This window comes from Oryctolagus cuniculus, chromosome 5 (genome assembly GCF_964237555.1).
Source record: "Oryctolagus cuniculus chromosome 5, mOryCun1.1, whole genome shotgun sequence".
Taxonomy (NCBI): domain Eukaryota; kingdom Metazoa; phylum Chordata; class Mammalia; order Lagomorpha; family Leporidae; genus Oryctolagus; species Oryctolagus cuniculus.
The window spans coordinates 165845721-165867722 of NC_091436.1; the positions used below are offsets into that span (position 1 = coordinate 165845721).

General features: G+C 53.2%; 1 long non-coding RNA gene across 3 annotated transcripts in view; it reads left to right on the forward strand.

Annotated features, from left to right (window-relative positions):
• Positions 1-22002, forward strand: part of LOC103352266 (uncharacterized) — a 46009-nt gene that overhangs the window by 15389 nt on the left and 8618 nt on the right. The window contains exon 4 of one of the 3 annotated variants that reach the window (XR_519757.4): positions 1199-1926. The exons of the other annotated variants lie outside the window; for them this stretch is intronic. This is a non-coding gene — a long non-coding RNA (uncharacterized lncRNA). Of the gene's footprint in view, positions 1-1198; positions 1927-22002 lie in introns of those variants that run through there. 3 annotated transcript variants of the gene reach the window in all.

Genomic DNA, 22002 nt, shown 5'->3' on the forward strand with positions numbered 1-22002 from the left:
AGTTGAACATCGGATCTGAAAAAGTTGGTTTGGGATTTGATGTTTCAGAACCGAGACATGGCTTCCCACGTGTGCGCTTGCGTGTGGAGAAGTCCTGCCGCTGCTGGAGGGAGCACTGCCCGTGTGTGTTTCCTCGGTGCTCTCGCTGTGTCCAAGCACGGATGCTTTGGCAATGTTTCCCAGAGAATGGCTATTAAGTGACGTCTGAAAGGCATCGACGCTGTTGACGTAGTTTTGTTCCTAGATAAATAGTGACTAATGGAAGCGATTCAGATAAAAGAAAGGGGGAGGGTCAAGTTCACGTGGCGTCTCGTCTGCTGAGATGGCCCTGGAGGGAAGTGTTTCCATAAATCCACCGCGGGTTTTCCTTGTGAGCCAGAGAGGAAGCTGCCTCCGAGTTTTCAGTTGGTGCATTTGTCAGCAACTGGGCATTCCCGAAAGGGAGGATGAGCAAACAGAACGTCCCACCTCACCACTCGGAAGCCATACTACCTCTTGGAAAGCAACGTGCAGGTCTGTGGTGGGGACAGCCCGTGACGATCCTGTTTCCTTTGGCTGATCTTCATCGGAACTTTTGGGTGCCTCATTTTTTCTAACATTGTTGCTAAATTCATGTTTGTTGTGATTTCATACATAAGTACAGATGGGGTACTTCTAAAAGTTTGTGGAGAATGAAATTAAAAGATACATAAATCCAGCCGTCGCTGCGGCTCACTAGGCTAATCCTCCGCCTTGCGGCGCCGGCACACCGGGTTCTAGTCCCGGTCGGGGTGCTGGATTCTGTCCCGGTTGCCCCTCTTCCAGGCCAGCTCTCTGCTGTGGCCAGGGAGTGCAGTGGAGGATGGCCCAGGTGCTTGGGCCCTGCACCCCATGGGAGACCAGGATAAGTACCTGGCTCCTGGCTTCGGATCAGCGCGGTGCGCTGGCCACAGCGCGCCGGCCGCAGCAGCCATTGGAGGGTGAACCAATGGCAAAAGGAAGACCTTTCTCTCTGTCTCTCTCTCTCACTGTCTAACTCTGCCTGTAAAAAAAAAAAAAAAAAAAAAAAAAAAAAAAAAGTACATAAATCCATGCCTAGGCGGCAGTCTTCAAAAGTTCATGTGAAATGCATACTATGGAAAAAGTTTGCATGGGCTTCAAAATTAGATTACTTTTTTGGAATCACAATATGCTATCTTTTAATTCCATCTTCCCACAGACTTTCTGAAGCAGCCTTGTCCGGCAGATACCCTTCTCCAAGAGATACCTTTCTCCGACAGGTGTGTTTACCCTGACTCAATTGTGCCCTTCTTTTCACACTCCTCACTGGCCATGTCCAAAGACAGGTGAATTCCCGAGCTCCTGACGGCTCTAGGCCTTCGTTCTCCCACCTCATTTCATAAACCAGGCCTGTAAAGTGGCCGTGTCTGCAAGTGGTGGTGGGCACGGCTGCGCCCTCTTGCTCTTGGCCCACGGTGTAATCAGGACTGAGGCCGGCTGGCGGACAGACGGACGGTCCTTGCCCACGCCTGGATCACACCGCGTCTGGAGCATGGCTTGTCTCTGGAGCCCCAGTTACAGGGACAGTAAATGTTCTTCTGGTTAAACCAGTTGACTCAGACGTCTATAAACAGCAACCACCGCACTGACCCATTTGGGCAGGGCTGAACACTCCCTTGGAGCAACCGCCAGCCATCTGTGATGTCCCATCATTTGGCAGCCGCCAGGAGCAGCGCGTCCAGTCCACGTCTGTCCTCCACAACTCGGAAACTGACAACTGCTGGTGGCTATCAGATTTAGCAAGTAAACACAGAAGATGTCAAGTTAAATTGGAATCTTAGATGAGCAACAAATAATTTCTACAGCATAAGTATGTCCCAAACATTGCACGGAACCTACTAATACCAAAATAAAGCGACGCTTCCTCCATCTGACATGCAGTTTAAATGGGCCTCCTGCTTCTTAGCTGACCACCCAACTGCAGACTCCTGGGAGGTCTCCCGAGGTGCTTGGGTCCTGCCTGTCTTGGGGTCCTCACACCATATGTGTGCAGGACTTCTAACTAAAGACCACTCTCTGGGTGAGTCACTCCCTGAGTTAAGCACGGGAGCCACGGGTTCTTGCCAGGCACTGGGCCTCCTCCTGGTGGGAGAGGATCAGGCTCCTGTTTCCACGTCTCCCCCTCTTTGCACCACTGGGCCCGTGGGCTGTGCACGCCGCACGATTACTTCTTTTCATCCAGCCCCTCAGAACGGACGTGTCGGGACGGATGACTGACAGATGGCCTGGCCCCTCTGGGAGTGTCTGCCCTGTAGCACGGTTACAGACCGCTTCCTTCACTGGGTCCTGGAAAGCAGGGGCTCTGAGGGCCGTGTTTCTGGCAGCAGGTGGGAGCTCCTTGCTTTAGAAACTCCCCGGCTCTGCATTTGTTCCTGCTTCTGGCATCCTGTTTTCCCGACCCCCAGGAGCTGATCAGGTGCCTGGGAGCCACCTCAGGGATCCCCCGAAGAGGGCTGGGTCCCCTTCCCACAGCGCACCCTGAAGAGAAACGCAAGCAGTGTCCTTGTCCCCTTAGCTGAAATGAGAGTAGACTCCTAGCAGGAAACCTTTCTTATCTGAGCAACCCTTGCTAATCGAAGCAGAGAAGTTAGTCCAGAGCAGGTAGTTGGCTGTGTGTGCAGAGACCACAGCCTGCTCCCTGTGCCTCTGTCACAGAGCAGCCTGCGTGGCCCAGCCAGGAGCCTCCAACCTGCAGCCTCTCCTGGCCCAGATAGGCACCCCGAGGTACAGGTCACCTCCAAGTTCACAGGCCCCAGCCCCTGCTCCCACCTCCTTCAGCATGTCCCCATCCACGCACCATCCTGGGGCCCCTCTGACCTCGAAGGGCCCTGTCCCTTCTGTGTCTGCTGGTGTGCCCAGGGTCCCATCTCCATTTCCTCCTGCCTGGCGGGTCCCTTCCGTGGAGACCTGGGGCATCCGGGGCCTTGGGGGAGCAGCTTTGGAAGCCACTTCCGCCTTTCCCTGGGATGTGTCTGCATCTCGCCAGCTTCCTGCCATGGCTGCAAATAGACGCCTTCCCCCTTCCCGTCTCCCTCACCAGCTTCACCAGCCTCTGCTGCACCTGCAGGCTCCCGCTCTGGGCTGATGAGAAGTCTCTGGCCCTCGGTTCATTTGCTGCAGATTGAAAGATCTCAATCGCAGGTGTCACAGCCTTCAAAGAGCAGCAGTGAAGTATCACCTTGTTTAGTTGCTAAACCATGTCTGGTTTCCTTCCCTGGGGTCATCAAGCTAGAGAGAGGGCAGAGAGAGAAACCAGTCTGTCAACAAGAGAAGCTGGGAGACTTCCCAGAGTTCTAATTCCCGTTTAACAACCATTTATTGGACATGTGCACATTTGACCTGGTTTATTGCTTCTGCCACTGTTTGAAATATGAGGCGAATGAAGCGTCTGTGTACCATGAAAACCCCACCCAACACTGTCCCATCGCAGGGCTGGGCCCTCCTCTCTTCGTGGAAGACTGACTCGTGTCCCCTGAAAATTCGCATTTCAAGTCCAGTCCCTTGGATTGTCACTGTATTGGAGATGTGATTTCTAAAGAGGTGACTAAAGGGGCCGGCACTGTGGTGTAGCGGGCAAAGCCACCATCTGCACGCCAGCATCCCATATGGGCCCTGGTTCAAGTCCCAGCTGCTCCACTTCCGATCCAGTTCTCTGCTATGGCCTGGGAAAGCAGCGGGGCCCTGCACCTGTGTGGGAGACCTGGAAGAAGCTCCTGGCTTCAGATTGGCACAGCTCCGGCCGTTGAGGCCAACTGGGGAGTGAACCAGCAGATGGAAGACCTCTCTCTCTCTCTCTCTCTTTGTCTACTTCTCTTTCTCTCTCTGTGTAACTCTGACTTTCAAATAAATAAATCTTTAAAAAAAAAAAAAAAAGGGATGACTAAAGTAAATGAGGTCATTGGGGTGGACCTGGTCCAGCATGATGAGGTCTTTTCCGGGGCAGCTGACACTCGAGAGAAAACCAGGTGTAGGCACAGGGAGGAGACGGTATCTGCAGCTAAGGACGGGGCCTCAGCTGTGGCCTCTCACACGGTGGCCTTGGACTTCAACCTCCAGGATCTGTAGGAAGAAGCATCCGTCGCGCAAGCCCCCTGGTGTGTCCTTGTCCTCTGGACTCTTCTGGGGCAGCTTGGGAGAGGCCTGGGCTCATGCCGTGGGCTCACCTGCTCCTAGCCAAGACCCCGTGCCTCGTTCCAGGGCCCCGGCCCCTGTGGCAGCTGCCGTGTCCTAGTCACAGAACTGGTGGGAAGGGGAGATGTCACCTGAAAATGCCCGAGGGGGCGAGGGGTGGGGTCAGACTTCCCGCTGCCTTCCCCCCACCCCAGGTGGCTCCGTGTGAAAAAGTAAAGCTCAGCATGTGTCCTCGACTTTTTTTAATTTACGATTTATTGCAAACGGAGAAGGAGCACTCTGGGCCCAGACATCCCGAAGGACTGCCCTTTAGCGAGGCTGCGGGGAGGAGGGCGTAGGTGAGGAGTGTGGAGCTCCTTTTCCTGAGCCCTTTGTGGTATTTGTTCCAGGCTAAGGCGTCTGGCACAAGAGGGGACATTTCAGAGCTCTCAGGTCAAGTGCGATGCAGCCGTGGGCGCAGCCTACACGGAAGGGCAGCTTCCTCTTTCCACGCCGAGTGTGGCTGTTTGCACGGAAGGCTGGCTCTCACCATCCCCGCGTGTTGTGGCTCCGGGCTTACTGTGCTTCAGCCGTAGCAGGGAAAGTAGCAGGACTGGGCTTGGACCCTGGTCTGCCCTTGACTTTGAATTGTTGCCAGCGTTGACTTTTCCTGGCTGCCTGGACAGCCTCTCCCTGAGGCCTGGGGCGATAATGACCTCAAACACAGATCCGAAGCCTCGGGGAGCAGCAGTGGCACAGTACTGGGGCGCTGAAATTTCTTCTTGGTTAAGTGCCAGTTCCAACCCTCCCCATCTCTCCTTCCTCACGGCCACGCTCCCCCTAGCCGTCAGGTGTCTTTGTAAATCAGGACTTTCCAAGATTTGCAGGGAAATCCGGGCAGGCTCGGGCTCTGCCTAAATCAATCCAATGGGGCAAATCCTTACTGTTTGTGCCCTGTCCTCTTGATCAGCCTAGAACTGATACTGGCTTAGGCTGAGATGACTTTGACATCAAAGGAGAGTGGCAGAAACACTCTAAGGTGGGCCCCAGGATTCTCCCTTGGACCCCTCCCCTTGTGTGTGGGGCATCCCATGACTTGCTTCCGGCTGATGGAGCATGGCATCAATTTTACAGATGAGGAAAAGGAAGGGGAGCACCTTCAGGGAGGAAGCTATGGGGGCAGCACACGTGTCCTGGACCCGGGGCTGCACCGTGTTAACCTCCCCTGGTTCCTCCTGGGACCCTCCCCTGATGAGAACAGGTATGCCTCCATCACCACCCTCGTGGTGGGTGGGCTGAAGCCCCAGTGGGCATGCGCCCCCGTGAGCCCACCTGCTGCACTGTGCTACCATACGTAAGACTGTGTCTCCCCAGCTGCCTCTCCCCTGTCTCTTGCTGCTTGGAGGAAACAAGCTGCCACATTGTGGATTGCCCATGGACGAGGCCCTGGGGCACGGAGCTGATGGTGGCCTTGAGGCAGCAGTCGACAAAGAATCTGTTCTCAGTCCAACAGCCACGAGGAAGTGAATCTCCAACAATGGTAGCAGAGCTTAGATGCAGCTGTACCTCCTGTTGAGCTCAGATGTGGCCACGGCTGCCCATCACCTTGGTGGCAGCCTGGGAGACAGAGAACTCCACCAGGGCTCTGTCTGCAGAGCAGAGAGGCAGCATGCGTGTGCTGTCACTCCAAGCGGCTGCGTCTCTAGGAATTCATTATGCAGCAAGAGACCGTGGATGCAATCCGTTCATGGCGTAAGTTGATACAGAGAGCAGCGTCCCAGGAGTGGCACAGAGCTAGGAAGGTGTATCAGAAAATTTGTGGGAAATGGAATTAAAAGATAAGTTCAATGTGATTCCAAAGTTTTCAAACTCTGCATACAGGCGTCTGCAGAAGTTCACTGAAAATGTGTATTATGAAAAGACTGTGCATGGATTTCAAAATATTTTGGCACCAAGGCAAACTTCTTTTTTTTTTAATTAATTAATTAATTTATTTAAAAGGCAGAATTACGGGGGGGGGTAGAGAGAAAGAGAGAGAGAGAGAGAGAGAGAGAGAGAGCATCACTCCCCAGATGGCTGCGATGGCCAGCACAGGGCCAGGCTGACGTCGGGAACCAGAGGCTTCTTCTGGGTCTCCCATGTGGATGGCAAGAGCCCAAGCGGGGCCACCTTCAGCTGCTTTCCAAGGAGCCTTAGCAGGGAGCTGGACCAGAAGTGGAGCAGCCGGGTCCTGAACGGGTGCCCCAGTGAGATGATGGCGTCATGGACGGTGGCCTAACCTACCACACCCAATGCTGGACCCACACATTCATCTTTCAGTGCTGTTTCCCATGAACTTCTGAAGCACCCTTATACTTCAAAAAAAAATAAAAAAAGAGGGAGCTACATAAACTTTTGCGAGCGTCATTTGCAGTTAAGGAACAGACACTCATTTGACTTCTCAGCAGTCCTTTGGGGCAGGTGGGGAAGAAATGCTACAAGGCTGTTCGGGGAGTAAGCTTTGCATTTGCACTTTCCGGAAATGTGCTTTGTGGAAGACGCAATCCTGACCCAGGTGTGGGAACAGTGAGGCCGTGGGTGGGGTGTGCCTGGTCACTGGTGCACTGAGGAGGCCAGCCAGGAGGACAGGGGAGGGCGGGCAGGTCAGGGAGGTAAGGGAGGTGTGGAGTGGGGGTGCACAGGCCCTGTAGCCAAGCGGAGGACTCTGCTTGTCCTGATGGGATGGGAAGCTCTCGCAGACTTTGGGAGAATGAGTGGACTCACCGCACTCTAAGGCCGGCTGCCCTTGCTGTCCTGGTCTCTAAGTTGCTTAGGAGACGGCGGATGCCTGGGCGATGTAGATTCTGATTCCTTTCTGTATCCCTCCCACGGCTCAGCCTGTCTGTTGTCTTAGCGCCCAGGTGAGTGTTCGTGGTCTGTGCGATATTTGACACTCCTAAGAGCTGACGTCCCGGATGTGACGCGGTGTGTAAGTGGCACTGGAACCATGCGTGGAACTGCGGCATGGGAGGGAAGAGCTTTGCTGAGTCGGGTTCCTGGGTCTTCAAAACTCCTGGGAAGGAAGGTGCACAGGCAGGCGTGGCTGCAGTGGCGAGCCCCCCCTCCCCCCCCCCCCATGAGGTGCTGAACAGAGTGGGATGGAAGATGACCTTGACCTGCTTCTGGTGTGTGTGCTCAGCCTGTCCCTACGGCAGGGGCCTTGTGTGACTTCCCTGTATCATCTGCTGCTTGAACTACCATTGTTGTACTCAACCACATTAACTTGTGATTTCTACTCGCTTGTCTTTTTTAACAAATTTTTAAAATGTATTTGAAAGAGTTACAGAGACAGGGTGAGACACACACACACCACAGAGAATCATTGCAGAGCCTTTAATTTGGAAATCGGAGTCTGTCTCCAAGAAGAATCCTAGAATCGGGATTTTTTGGGCGGCAGGTTATTAAACGAGGTTCTTCTTTCTGAGTAGTAAGAATTAACTGTGGTGCAGCGGGTTAAGCTGCCGCTTACAGTGGTAGGTAGCCCTCTGATAGCAGGGACCACCAGTCGGAGCCCCAGCTACTCTGCTGCTGATCCAGCTCCTTGCTAATGCACCTGGGAAGTCCGTGGAAGGTGGCTGAGTGCTTGGGCTCCTGCCACCTATGGGGGAGGTCTGGATGGAGTTCCTGGCTCCTGGCTTTTGGCTGTTGTGGTCATTTGGGGAGTGAACCAGTGGGTGGAATATCTCTTTGTCTCTGTGTGTCCCTCTCTCTGTAGCCCTGCCTTTCAAACAAGTAAATAAACAAACCTTTAAAAAGAAATTGGCCATTTCGTGCCCCTCCCTACGTTGGATAAGGCTGCTTGTTAAGAAGGTGGGAGTGGCACGTGAGGGGTTGTCGTCTGAGAAACAGGGAGAGGGAAAGAACCAGAAACCAGCACTCTCTGTGTTTGCCAGAAGAGTGGTAGAGAATCTGCAGCCCCTGGCATCTGGAGTGGTGACGTAAGCAGCACAGGTGTGGTTCACTGAGTCGTCTGCTTTAGGTGGACAGGCAGTGTTGGGGTGGGAGCATGCAGTGCCAACACTATTGCAAAAACTGCTGATTCACTGGCAGTACTGGGGTGTGTGTGTGTGCGCGTGCACATGGGTGTGCACTGGCTGTGTCTCCGGAGTCATCTAGTGGACTCCAACTCATTTGCTGATTCTCCTCAAAGTAGGTCAGCCCTCTGCTTATCAGTTACAGCAGACCGAGCAGTATCTAAACGAATTCCAAGCAGATTCCAGGCATTTCTCCCCGTGCCCTGGCTCCATGAATTCCCAGGGCTGTGGGTCTGGCAGGGGCAGGCAGGTGCTGAGGCACTGACTTGGGAGAGAGGTGGGCAGGCCTGGAGGAACGTGCATGGGCTGTGAGAAGCTGCAGCCAGGGCTTTGCAAGGGGGCCACGTCTCCTTCCACCCAGCACACACTCCAGGCTGGCTCCTCACTGAGCTCCCACAAAACAGGCCTGAACCCAGGAGGACAGTGTCTCCCCCTCAGCTCCATCTCATAGGCTGTCCTAGAAAATGACAGAGTGGGTTATCTGCCCTGTCCAAACCCTGAGCACCTCTGAACTCGACTTGGAAGAGAGAACTGACAGCAAAGCCCACATCTCTTCATATCTCCCCTCCTGCCAATCACATCAAATCCACCCCAATCTCTGGCTGTCAGAGCCCCGGCCAAGCCAGTGGCAGACGCAGTGTGGAGCTGCCCTCAGGCTGAGAAGCGCAGGGCGAAGAGACCTACCCAAGAGGCTACTTCTCGGAGAAGCTACATCAAGCGCTGTGTTGAACACGTTGTCCTTGCACATGAGCTAAGCAGAGAGACTAAGGGGTGAATGGACGAGACAGAAAGCATGGAAGCCAGACAAGAGAAAGACATTTCAAAGCGGAGGTCTGGAAACACAGCCTCAGAAACCCCTCTAGTCAAGACAACTTGTCTAGCATTTGTGTGTTGCAGGTGTGCTCAGCTGAACACCTCTGGGCCTGTGCACCTGGGGAGAATGAGCCCCTACTGGGCTGATATGCGTTCGCTCGCCGTGAGCCGAGTGTGCTCCTCCCTCAGTTCCCTCGTTGCAGCCTTCACCCCGCCCCAGTGTATTTGGAAACAGATCTCCGGGAGCTACTGTGTTAACAGAGGTTATGAGAGTGGGGTCCTACTCTGATGGGGCTGGATCTCCTCAATAAATGGCACTGGGAAAATGGATATCCGTCTGCAGAATGAACATGGGCCGTTATCGTTCACCATGCTCGGAACCCGGTGCAAAATGGACTAAGACAAACGTGAGACCCGAAACCATGAAACTCCTAACGAGGGAGAAGCTCCTTGAGGTTGACCGTAGCAATGAGGTTTTTTGGATCTCACACCCAAAGCTGCAGCAGCAAAAGCAGGAGAAGCCAAGTGGGGTCACAGCAAACTAGAAACTTTTGCACAGAAGAGGAGGCAATCAACACGCTAGCCTACCGTCTGGAAGAAAATATTTAGGAACCATACACCTGACAAGGGGTTGAGATCCAAAATATATGAAGAACTCACACAACAACTCAATTACAAGAATAACAATAAAAATGATTTCCAAGTAGCCTTCGGACCTGAATACACGTTTTCCTCAAAGGAAGCATAAAACCGGTCAACGGGAATAAAAAGGTTCTCAACAGCACTACTCATCAAGGGGATGCAAATCACAGCCTGTAGGAGCCATCGCCTCACATCCATGAGGCGGCTGTTATCAGAAGGACAAGAGGAGCCAGCCCTGGTGACAGTGCCCAGAAAGGCAGCCCTGTACACTGCTGGGGGGGGGGAGCGGCAGGAATTGGTGCCAGCGTTATGGAGGCTCTGTAGGAAATTTAACTAGAACTACTTAGGCTCCATCGAAGCCTCTGTTGGTTGTGTGGACGAGGGAAATGAAATCCGTGTCTGGTGGGGATATCTGTGTTGCCATGCTCCTGGCATCGTCATTCACAGAGCTAAGCTATGGAAACAATACTCGCGTTCATGGACAAATGAATGGATAAAAGCACTGTGGTGGAGGCACACAGTGGGACATGTATTCAGCTGGAAGGAAGACTTGCCAGTTGCCCCAGCACAGATGAGACCAGAGCACATTATGCCAAGTGACAGACACTAGACACAGAAAGACTACTGCGTGTCTCACTTACATGTAGAATCTAAGAAAGCTGGATACGCAGAAAGTACAAGTGGAATGGTGATTGCCAAGGGCTGGGGTGGGGGATGGGGTGATCTTGGTCAAAGGGTACAAAGTTGCGTTGTGTCGGATGAACAAGTCGAGAAAACACATGTTCAGCGTGAGGATGGCAGCTCATAATATTGTGATTTATGTTAGAAATTTGCCAAGACGGTAGCAGATGCTTATAGCAGAAACAGACGGAGATAGAGGACATAGAGGTAGAGGAGGAGGACGAGGAAGAAGTGGGGCAAACTTTGTGTTGCACACTTTGAACATACACGTTTTTGAGAGGGCAACTTGAATTAACAAAAGGAAGAGGAAGACACCTGAGATCCCAGCTCTCCGTGGCGCGAGCACACGGCAGGAAGCGGCTGTGCCATCCGCAAGGCAGAAGGGAGGCCTCACCAGAAACCGGGTCTGCTGGCCCCTCGAGCTTGGCCCTCGCTCCCCAGAACCGAGACCGCGAGTGTCTGTTGTTTGAGCAGTGTAGCCTGAGTGGACTCAGACACACCCGAAGGCCACCGAGCTTGCGTGCCACTTCCATGTCCCGATGTCCCGAGGAGATCCCAAATGCGTTGGCTAATCCACTCATTCCATCCTCGCTGTTCTAACCCTGTAACCCAGGGAGGTAAGTGCTACTGTCATCCCGTTGTGGAGAGGAAGAAAATGAGCACCCAGAACTCGGATTCCAGCGTCCTCCTTCCTAGGGTCAGTTTGTCCAGCATCTGGCTTTGCCAGGCCAATGATACCAGAGCTTGGACAATTCACCTCCGGGCGTTAGGACACTGTGCCATTAAAAAAATTATATACTTATTTATTTTCATTTTTTCTTTGAAAGGCAGAAAGAGAGAGAGAAAGACAGAGGTTTTTTTTTTAAAGTTTATTTTATTTATTTGAAAGGCAGAGTTACAGAGAGAGGGAGGGAGAGACAGAGAGAGAAAGAGAAATCTTCCACCTGCTGGTTCACACCCCAAATGACCATAATGGCTGGGGCTGGGCCAGGCCAAAGTCAGGAGTCAGGAGCTTCTTCTGGGTCTCCCATGTGGGTGCAGGGGTCCAAACATTGGACTGTCTTCTGCTACCTTCCCAGGTGCATTAGCAGGGAGCTGGATTGGAATACCCGGGACTCGAACTGGCTCCCATGTGGGAGGCCAGCTTTGTAGGTGGTGGCTTTAACCCACTGTACCACAGCACCACCGAGAGAGAGAGAGAGAGAGAGAGAGAGAGAGAGAGAGAGAGAGAGAGATAATGCCTACAACAGCCAGGGCTGGGTCAGGCCAAAGCCAGGAGCACAGAACTCAATGTCGGTCTCCCACGTGGATGGCAGGGAGCCGAGTGCTTGGGCTGTCACTTACTGTCTCCCTGGGGGCTCGTTGGCAGGAAACTGGACAAAAAGGGAAGGATCTGGGACTTGAACGAGACACTCTGTTTCGAGAGGCTGGGATGCAGGCACCCCAAGTGGGCGCTTAACTGCTGTACCAAGTGCCCGCCCCCATGATGGGATTGATGGTAGGAGCTTTTGTCACCATTGTGGTGGGAAGGGCTGGATGCAATTAGATTCCCTTGCTTACTGGCTGGAGTCCCCTCCCACGGACTCCCTGTGGGGCTGTCTGTTTAAGTGCAGGTCAGGGGCAGGAAATACAGACTGGTCTAGGGCTCTAGTCTGGAGTCCTGTTGTCCCGACTGCATGCTGCTCTTGGCCTTTGTCCCTCTTCCTAAGCCCTGGAAGATGAGTCTCCAGGTAGAGCCAAGATCTGTGACCACGAGGGGCTGCAGAATAGGGATCGGAGTGCCCGGGTCTCGTGCCCCATGGCCCTGCTCAGGGCTCTTGCCAGCTGCTAGGGAGCAGGTGCTAAACATTCCCCTCCTGGTTCTCGGGGAGGGAGGTGCTAATTCACTGTCGCCCATGGGTGACCAGCCAGGCTGTGTATGGGGAGCCCGGGTGCTGACCTGTGCTGGTGAAAATGATGGGCTTCTTGTCACGAGGACGGTGATGCTGTCAATCACTCTGACTCCAGCAGCCCTGATTTTAAAGGAGGAAAGCCCAAGTCCGGGGTGGGGGGGGGGGGTGCATCAATCACAGGAGAACAAGAGGCCTGACATGGCAGTTCCTGTGGGGCTGGGGGGCGGGGCCTGCGGGCCGCTCATCGTCTCACAGCGAAAGAGGAGTAAGGCTGGTGAGGCTCGGTCAAGGAGTGAGAGGAGCAGCTTTCTGTTCTGTTCTTTTTCTTTCTTTCTTTCTTTTTTTTTTTTTTTTAATTTATTTATTTGGAAAGACTTACAGAGAGAGAAGGAGAGAGAGCGAGAGAGCTTCCAACTGCTGGTTCACTCCCCAGATAGCCACAACAGCCAAGGCTGGGCCAGGCCGAAGCCAGGAGCCAGGAGCTTCATCCAGATCTCCCACATGGGTGGCAGGGGCTCAAGCACTTGGGCCCTCCTCCACTGCTTTCCCAGGCTATGAGCAGGGAGCTGGGTTGGAAGTGGAGCAGCCGGGACATGAACTGGCACCCACATGGGATGCCAGCGTCACAGTCGGTGGCTTTACCCGCCACACCACAGCGCTGGCCCCAAGGAGCAGCTTTCAACATTAATTTTCTTCTCCTAATATTAGACTTTGATTAGAGGTTGAGAGCTTTTTTTCATTAAGAACTTTGCAGTGTCCATTTCCAAATCACAGCTAGTTAATAAGATTTCTATTTTATCAAGCATTGAAAATGCTGTTTCAAAAAGCTAGCTAGCTGTGTTGCCATGCGGGGAGGTCTATTTTATTCACGGATTCTTAGGAAGCTGAAAAGTAGCAGCAGGAGCCACAGTGATGAGGAGAAATTGTGTGCTGTGTCAAGTGAATGAAGATGAACCAGGCACTTCATGAGCATTACCTTTTTAAGAACATATTATTTATTTTGAAACACAGAGCAATAGAGAGAGAGAAAGACAGACAGACAGACAGACAGCACTTCTATTTGCTGATCCACTCCCCAAATAGTGCAATGGCCAGGTTTGAGCCAGGCAGAAGCCAGGATTCTAATCAGGTCTCCCATGGGACTGGCAGGGGCCCCAACACGTGAGCCATCTTCTGCCGTGTTTCAGGCACATTATCAGGGAGCCGGATTGGAAGCAAGCAGCTGGGACTCGAACCCATGCTCCGGCAGACGCTGGCATTGCACGTGGCATCCTAACCCACTGAGACACAGCGCTGGCACCTCTGTCCATCATGCTTCAGCCTCCAAGCAGCCATGCAAGGGTGAGCTCTGTTCTTGCCTGCATTTTACAGAGGAACAGAGCAGTTGTCCAAGGCAGTTGGTGGACTTGTGAGAGACCGGAAAGAGAGGCCAGACACAGTGTTGCTCCTGCCCCAGCCAGAAGTAGAATGGGAGCCCCCTCTTTCTAGGGTTGGGTCTCTGGAGATGGGGCTCTGTGCCTTTTCTCATTCTCTGTTTTCTATTTTCCTCTATTCCTGTCTTTTTTGCTTGCAACAGAAACGTTTATTTATAAATAGCTACTAATTGACCAGTGCCCCCTCACTGTCAAGGATTGTTGAACACAACTTGGCCCAGGCCTCCAAGGGGTCTCACTCCAGTGGGAGAGGCAGACAGGGACTGTGGAGTCGGTGCTGAGTGGGGAGAGGGATGAACAGAGCAGCTGGGGATGGCACAGGGGGAAAAGCAATGAGGAGGAGGCGAGGAACAGCCCAAGAGACGGCAGTGGGGCAGGATCACGAAGAATCCAGACTCAGCAAGTACTGGGGGCTGAGCTGTGCCCCTCCCAAGTTTGTACGCTGAAGCCCTGACCACCAGGGTGATGTCTTGGAAGACGAGAACTTTGGGAAGTGCTTAGGGGAAGTCCTGAGAGGGGCTTCCATGATGGAACTGGTGGCCTCCTCAGAAGAATGAGAGACCCTCTGTGTCCACTGTGTTAGGGCACGGTGAGACCAGGTCAGGAAGGGAACCCTCACCGGGGACCAAACAGGCCAGCACGTTGATCATGAATGTCCTAGCCTGCAGAATGATGACAAATGGACATCTGTCCCCAGAGCCACCCAGCAAGTGGTATTTGTTACAGCGGCCCCAGCAGACCTAAGACCTTGGGCAAACGAGAGAAAGGCACACCTGGTGCAGAGAGGCGAAGCGGAGTCGCAGATGCTGGGATGTTCAGGACTCTGCAGGTGTGGCAGGTCCTCCACTCGGACTGAACGCTCAGGGCTGTTTGGAAACCCTCGAGTGAGCTGTCCTTGGCGTGTTCCAATCCCTGATTCTGCTGGGGAGCAAGGTGAGCAGGTGACGCGGGTGGGCAGGGCAGCTGGAAGGAAGCAAGCAAGCACGTGTGGTGTGAGTGGTGAGCGGCTGTGCCGTAGGTGGTGGACAGAGGGCGGCTGGTCCACAGGGTAGAGGATGCAGAGGTGTGACTCCCTGGGAGTCGGGAGCACGTGAGGGCTCTAAGGTGGGAGCGAGGTGTGCTGAAGACTGGAACGGAGAGAGTCTGGAGCATTGTGGGCCAGGTGGGCAGGGGCCAGGCCCGGGCCTGGGGGTACTGTAGGGGTTCAGAGTTGAACTCCAAGGAGTCAGAAATCCCAGTAGTGGGGCATACGACCCAGCGTCCATTCAGAAGCCGTGCCTGCCTTTGCTTGCCACGTGAGGAACACAAGTGGGGGCCCAGAGTCTGGATTCCCAGACTTGGCTGCGGATCGGAACCCAGTGGGGGCTGTAAAATATAATTAAAAATGGGTCTCAACTTCTGCCGATGGTCTTTCCTGCTGTACCGTAGCACGGCGGAGGGCATGGCGTTGAGGTCAAGCAGGCTGTTAGCTCTTCTTACAACGCCCCAAGCCGTCCTGGGGGCCCCACTCTGATCACCTTGTGTAACTCACATGCAGACCCACCGTGGGGTCTGCATGTGCTCCAGCAGCCGGGAGGGCGAGGTGGACAGACCGATACGGGGGAGGGGGAAGTGAGTCAGTCCCGCCACGCTCGTCCTTAGGGGAGGAGCGTGAATACTGAGGAGTGGGCTGTTGATGGGAGGATCGATGCCCCCTTCCATTTTAACAGGGACAGGCACGGGGAGCTTTGTAAATCAGTTATGGGAAAACGAGAGCACGCTTAGCTGATAGATTTCATTTTTTCAATTAAGTCTAATTAAGCAGACACGAGCTGCAAGCAAGGAGCCAGGTGGAAGTGGGGGTGCGAAGGAGCCAGGGGAGGTTGGGGGAGTGTAGAGAGGGTGTGAGGTCACTGCTGGGCAGAGACGGCCAGCACACCCCCGGGAGGCAGCTGGGCATTTGGGGCAGGCTGTGTGCTCCTCCGAGGGTGATGCCCACACACTGGGGTTTTGGTTTTCCCCAGCAAAGCGCAGAGGCACAGGGAAAGGAGATGGGGGGCTTCATCCTGGCCTAGGAGTTTGCAGGTCTTTGATGATTTTGACCAGAGAAATCTTAATGAAGAGGGAGGGCAGAGGTGGGGCAGTGGGGCGGGGGTGGCAATGGGAGGTGGGCTGTTCCACTGCCCTTCAAGAGAACTGGGCTGACTGCCCCCAGCGGCCATGCCTCTGCTTCCTCCTGGAGCCCTTGACGAACCCTGCCCTCCCGGCTAATGGCTGTGGGTCCTGGTGTAATGGTGGGGGTCCTGCTGTCCTTTGGTGGGGAGGGAGAGAGGGAGGAGGGCAACATCATAATGTCCTTAGATTTGTACCTAAAAACCATATTGAATCTGTTAGAAATTAATTAAAATTAAAATGATTTTTTAAAGATTTATTTATTTACTTGAAATTCAGAATTACACAGAGAGAGAAGGAGAGGCAGAGAAAAAGAGAGAGAGAGAGAGGTCTTCTATCCTCTGGTTCACTTCCCAATTGGCCACAATGGCCCGAGCTGCACCAATCCGAAGCCAGGAGCCAGGAGCTTCTTCCAGGTCTTCCACATGGGGGCAGGGGCCCAAGGACTTGGGCCATCTTCCACTGCTTTCCCAGGCCATAGCAGAGAGCTGGATTGGAAGTGGAGCAGCTGGGACTCAAACTGGCGCCCATATGGGATGCCGGCACTGCAGACCATGGCTTTACCTGCTACACCACAGTGCTGGCCCCAAGATTTTGTTTATTAGAGAAAGAGGGAGAGGGAGAAGGGAAGGAGGAGGGGGAGAGGGGGAGGGAGAGGGAGGAGAGGGAGGAGAGGGAGAGGGGGAGAGGGAGGAGAGGGAGAGGGAAAGGGAGAGTGTTATAGAGAGAAGGAGAGAGAGAGAGAGGTCTTCCATCCCCTGGTTCACTCCCCAAATGGCAGCAATGGCCAGAGCTGGGCTGATCCAAAGCCAGGAGCCAGGAGCTTCTTCCTGGTCTCCATGTGGGTGCAGGGGCCTAGGAACTTGGGCCCTCTTCCGCTGCTTTCCCAGGCCATAGCAGAGAGCTGGATCGGAAGTGGAGCAGCAAGAAAACGAACCGGCGCCCATATAGGATGCCAGCACTGCAGGTGGAGGCTTAGCCCATCACACCACAGTGCCAGTCCATGTGTTAATTTTCTATTGTGTAAGAAACTACTACAACGTCCTGCTTCCTCTGGGCCAGTAGTTAGGGGAGAGTGGGGGAAACGGAGGGAGAGGGACTCTCACCTCTGGACCGGTTTCTTACAACCTTACTTGATTCGCTCGGGCCCACCCAGCATAGATGCACTGTTGATTGATTTTAAAGTCATTTTCATGATCCCCGCAATGTGTCCTCACCTGTGCTACCCAGCACCATAATCGCATCTCTCCTGTTCCTGGGTCCACCACTCTCAAGCAGAGTGGGTTGCCCAGGGCATGCGCCCCAGGAGAGAAGCCGTCTGGGGGTCATGTGGAATTCTGCCTACCATAGCTTCATAGCAGGTGAAATGAAGGAAAATTAATTTACTTATTTATTTACTTATTGGAAAGGCAGAGAGAGCAAAAGGAAGATGGGAGGTGGAGAGAGGGAGAGGGAGAGGGAGAGAGGGAGAGGGAGAGAGGGAGAGAGGGAGAGAGGGAGAGAGGGAGAGAGGGAGAGAGAGAGGATCTTCCATCTGCTGGTTCACTCCCCGAATGCCCACAACAACACAATAGCCAGGTCTGGGTTAGGCCACAACCTGGAGCCAAGAACTTCATCCTGGGCTCCCATCTTCTGTGGTTTTCTCAGGCTCATTAAGCAGGGAGCTGGAATTGAAAGAGTAGCAGCTAGGACTGGAACCGGTGTCTGATTTGGGACGCCAGCAGTGCAGGTGCAGCTTAACCCACTGCAGTCTCGTGCCGGCCCCAAAATGAAAAAACAATTTAAGTCTGTTTTCTTTTCTGATTGCATAAACAACACAAGTTTGTAGGATAGAGTTTAGATCTGCAGCAGTGTACAAAAAGATAAATTATTTATACTGAATTTAATATATATTAAATTAAATTATACTCATACTATCACCCCCCATAGATGCTGCTATAATGCTGATGTATTATGCTTTATATTATGGGCCCACCGTTTGGAATTCTTTTCATTTATTTTCAATTTGCCATTAGATTAAGTGTTCTTTGAGAATATGAATGGGACTCACAATACAGTACTCCAGCGTAGGAATGCACAGCGGTTCAATTTATTTACTCGTTTTCCCTTTACACTGTGTTTGCTTCCAGTTTTCAGCTGTTGCGACGAATGTTGATGAACTTGGTCCAGCACGCCCAAGTGCTTGCTCAGAGCTCACCAGGCACCTGAACCGTTGGGGCGAGGGCCCCTAAACTGGTAGGGTTAGAGATGCCAATAACGAAGAGCAGGCACAGCCTGAGCAGGTTACGGTGGAAAATAAAACCCGTTCTTATCTGGGCACAGTTTTTTCACAAGCTTTTCTTGGGGGTGGGCAAGGTGCTCCTAAAGTACTCCAACGTAGGCTTCCCGGCGGCTGCTCCAAGTTAGCCAGACTCACACGGTGTCTGGCTGGCTGGCACCGGACTGGCTATGCCATCAGAGCAGCTTCAGGACAGTTCCTGGAGCACAAGTGCAGAGTGGGAGGAGGAGGTGGGAGGACGGCGGAGACGCTGTGGGGTTGCACAGGACGGTGGAGTTGGGGGTGAGGGGGGCTCGTGATGGAGAGAGTGAGAGGGAAGTGCTTAGGTCGGGGACATTCGGTGGCTGAGCACGGAAGTTGCCTGTGATGAGTGAGGAGCTCGATGAAGTGACTTCAGATGCACTGCTGTTTGTGTCCTTGTGGGTCTGGGTTTAACCTTGGTACTTGGCTTACTGCGGCTCCTCTTCCTGGGAACCACTTGGTGCTGATGGTGAGTCCACACCACCCCAGGGTCTGTGCCGTCTGGTGCTAAAGTGGGCGCACTGTGGCCCCTGGTCTGAGGGGCTTGGTTCTGGGAGTGCTGGCAGAGCCCCTGCCCAAGCTCACTTCAGGGCTTTCCTGAAGGGGGGCCCCCCAGGGGCTGCCCACTGTTCAACCTTTCCAGATTTCCTAGGAGAGTGTGTCCTTATGTGTATGTGTGTATGTGTGCACGTATGTGTGCATGCATGTATACGTGTGCACATGCCTGCATGTGTGTCTATATATGTACATGTGTGTATATATGCATGTGTGCATGTATGTATCAGTGTGCATGTGTGAGTGTGTGTATGCAAATGTGTATGTGTGTATGTGTTTGTGTGTATTAAGTGTGTGTGTGAGTGTGTGTATATGTATGAGAATGTGTATATGTGTGTATGTGTGTGTGTCGGGTAACAGGAGGAGGGGTGAGGCCAGGAAACAGCACGGATGCTGGGCCAGATGGAATTGGGGTCTCCGGGAGAGGCCAGGGCAGGTGGGCTTTGGCACGTGCATACCTGCTTCGGTCCACTCTGGGCAGCACCTGCACTCTGCATGTTGGTGTGATGGACACCACGTCCCCCTGGACAGTTGCACCTGAGCCTCTGCGGTGCTGTCTCTGTGGGAAGCAAATGGCCATTCCCTTGGCAGGGGTGTGGCCCCCAAGTCCCCCTGCCCTCTTTCTCCTTCTCAAAGCAGCTGTGGGCCTGCTCGGGCCAGGGAACACCCATGGTGTCGGGCTCTGGCTTCCCCTCCACCTTGTTCTCTGCCCTTTCGAGCCGGGCGTGGCAAGGGTGCACGTGTGTTTGGGACGGCGTGACTTACTGGTGGTTGCTCCACGGTGACTCTCCAGGGCGTGCCTCTGCTTCTCGAATCCTGGGCGTCTCAGCTTTACAGCAGGTGTAGACGGAGCTTCTCCTCCAAGGGGAGAGACTTTGCTCCTCGGGGCATTTGGCGGTGGAGACACTGTTGATGGTCACTACTGGGGCGTGTGTGTGTGTGTGTGTGTGTGTGTGCCTGGAATTCCTGAGTAGAGGCCAGGGATTTCACTAAACATCTCATACTGCACTGGGCAGCTCTGTCCACAAGCAAGAATTATTCTGCCCCACATGTCAATAGTTGCAAGGTTGAGAAACCCTGATGCAGACCAAAGCGCTACCACTGTTACCGAGAAGCCTGGGTTCTGGTGTGCAAGCCACAAGCACTTCCCCGAGTTTGCACAGGAGGCGTCTGCCCGGACTCTATTTAGGGAAAGAACCATGACCTACTTTCTAGCACTTTCCCTACAGCATGATCAGTCAAAACAATTCATATATCCCTGGTCCGGGAGAAAGCAAGCAAACAAATGTCGACATGTATTTGGCTGGGCAGCTAGAGGACTCATAATAAGGAGAGACCTCAGGCCACGGAACTTCTCCTGGCCTGGAACTGCCTACCTGGAAGTCCACGGAGAAAGCGCACTAAGCTGGGAGAGTGAACAGGCCCTGCCCAGGCGATCTCAGACTTTTAAATCCAAGGCAATGAGTGGGTCAGAGCTCCTGGGCGGAGGCCTGCCCTGTCCTCCTTGGAAGCCTCAGTTTTACAATCTGTAGCAAGAGGATGCTAACCCCTGCCCTGGGTAAGTCACAGGCCTGTTTGTTCTTGCTTTATGAGGCATATGTCCACACCTGGCTCTGGGCGACCATGTAACAAGGATATAAAAGGCACTTTGCAAGGCCGGTGCTGTGGCATAGCAGGCTAAGCCTCCACTTGTGACGCTAGCATCCCACTTGGGCTCTGGTCCCTGACCCAGCTGGTCCTCTTCCAGGCCAGCTCTCTGCTGTGGCCAGGGAGTGCAGTGGAGGATGGCCCAAGTGCTTGGGCCCTGCACCCCATGGGAGACCTGGAGAAGCACCTGGCTCCTGGCTTTGGATTGGCCCAACTCTGGCCACTGTGGCCATCTGGGGAGTGAACCAGTGGATGGAAGACCTCTCTCTCTGTCTCTCCCTCTCTCTGTCTATAACATTATCTCTCAAATAAATAAATAAATTTTTTTTTAAAAAAAGGTGCTTTGCAAAGCTGGTGTCTGTGATGCATCCTGGAGCCGGCTGTCGTATTGGGGTGCAACAGGGATGATGCCCCTGGGGGCGCATTGGAAGTGCAGACCCTCCAGCTCCAGCCCAAACCTGCTGAGTCAGGGTCTCCATTCTAGTAAGACACCCAGGGAATCCCTGCGCTCTTGTAGAGCCTGAGGAGACACCTACTGCTGCCACTCCTCAGCTCATGTGCACCTTGTAACTCAGAGAGATGGCCTCCCTTTGGGCAGCTGATGGTAAATTAGTGTGATAGACTGATGCTGTGGGGACCGATTCCCGTGGTCTTCCTTCATTGCAGACAGCAGTGAGGCAGAGTGTCTTACATTACCAGGTCAGAAATTTAATCTTGGAGACTGTCTTCTCTTTAACAGGTACCTATAACCAATGCTGTAGTATTTTCAAACTGTTATCACTTCAATGTGCTATCTGGGGGCTGTGGGTCAGAGGAGGGGCTTTAAGAATTTCCCAAAGCTGTCATGCAAAATTGTGTGCGTTCAGTTCCCTGGGAAGATAACCCATACCCGTGTCCCTTGGATTCATCACATCCCCAGTGGGGTCTTCATTCCAGATACTGAGAACCGTCAGTGCGGATACCTTTGTGCACCAAACATGTAGGGCGAGCTGACTGTAGCACTGGGCTACATCTTGTCAATGAAGAGGCAAGCTCTGTGATGGCACAACACTGGTGGTGAATCATTTATTAAACTTACACGGGGCTGGCATTGTGGTGCAGAGGATTAAGCCAATACTTGGGACCCTGGTATTCTATTTCAGAGTGCAGATCTGAGCCCTGGCTGCTCAGCTTCCGATCCAGCTCCCTGCTAATGCACCTGAAAATGCAGCAGAAGATGGCCCAAGTGCTTGGGGCCCTGCACCCATGTGGGAGGACCAGGTCCTGGATCCTGGCTTCAGCCTGGCCCAGACCTGGCTGTTGCAGCCATTTTGGGTGTGAACCAAATGAGATTCTGTCTCTCTCTTCCTCTCTCCCTCTCCCTTCTCCCTCACCCTCTCTTTCTCTCCCCCATCCCTATCCTCTGCCTTTCAATAAATAAATACATCTTTTTTAAAAAAAAATACAAAGGAAGAGAACCAGAGAGAAATCTGAGAAGTATTAACTTAATCAGGACACGCTAAAGAACGCAACTGAAAATTTTTAAAAACCTGCTTGGTGATTGGTCTGTTTAGGCTTTCTATGTCTTAATGGCTCAATTTTGGTAGATTATATATGTCCAGAAATCTATCCATTTCTCCTAGATTTTCCAATTTGTTGGCATATAGCTTGTTTGTAGTAATTCCTGA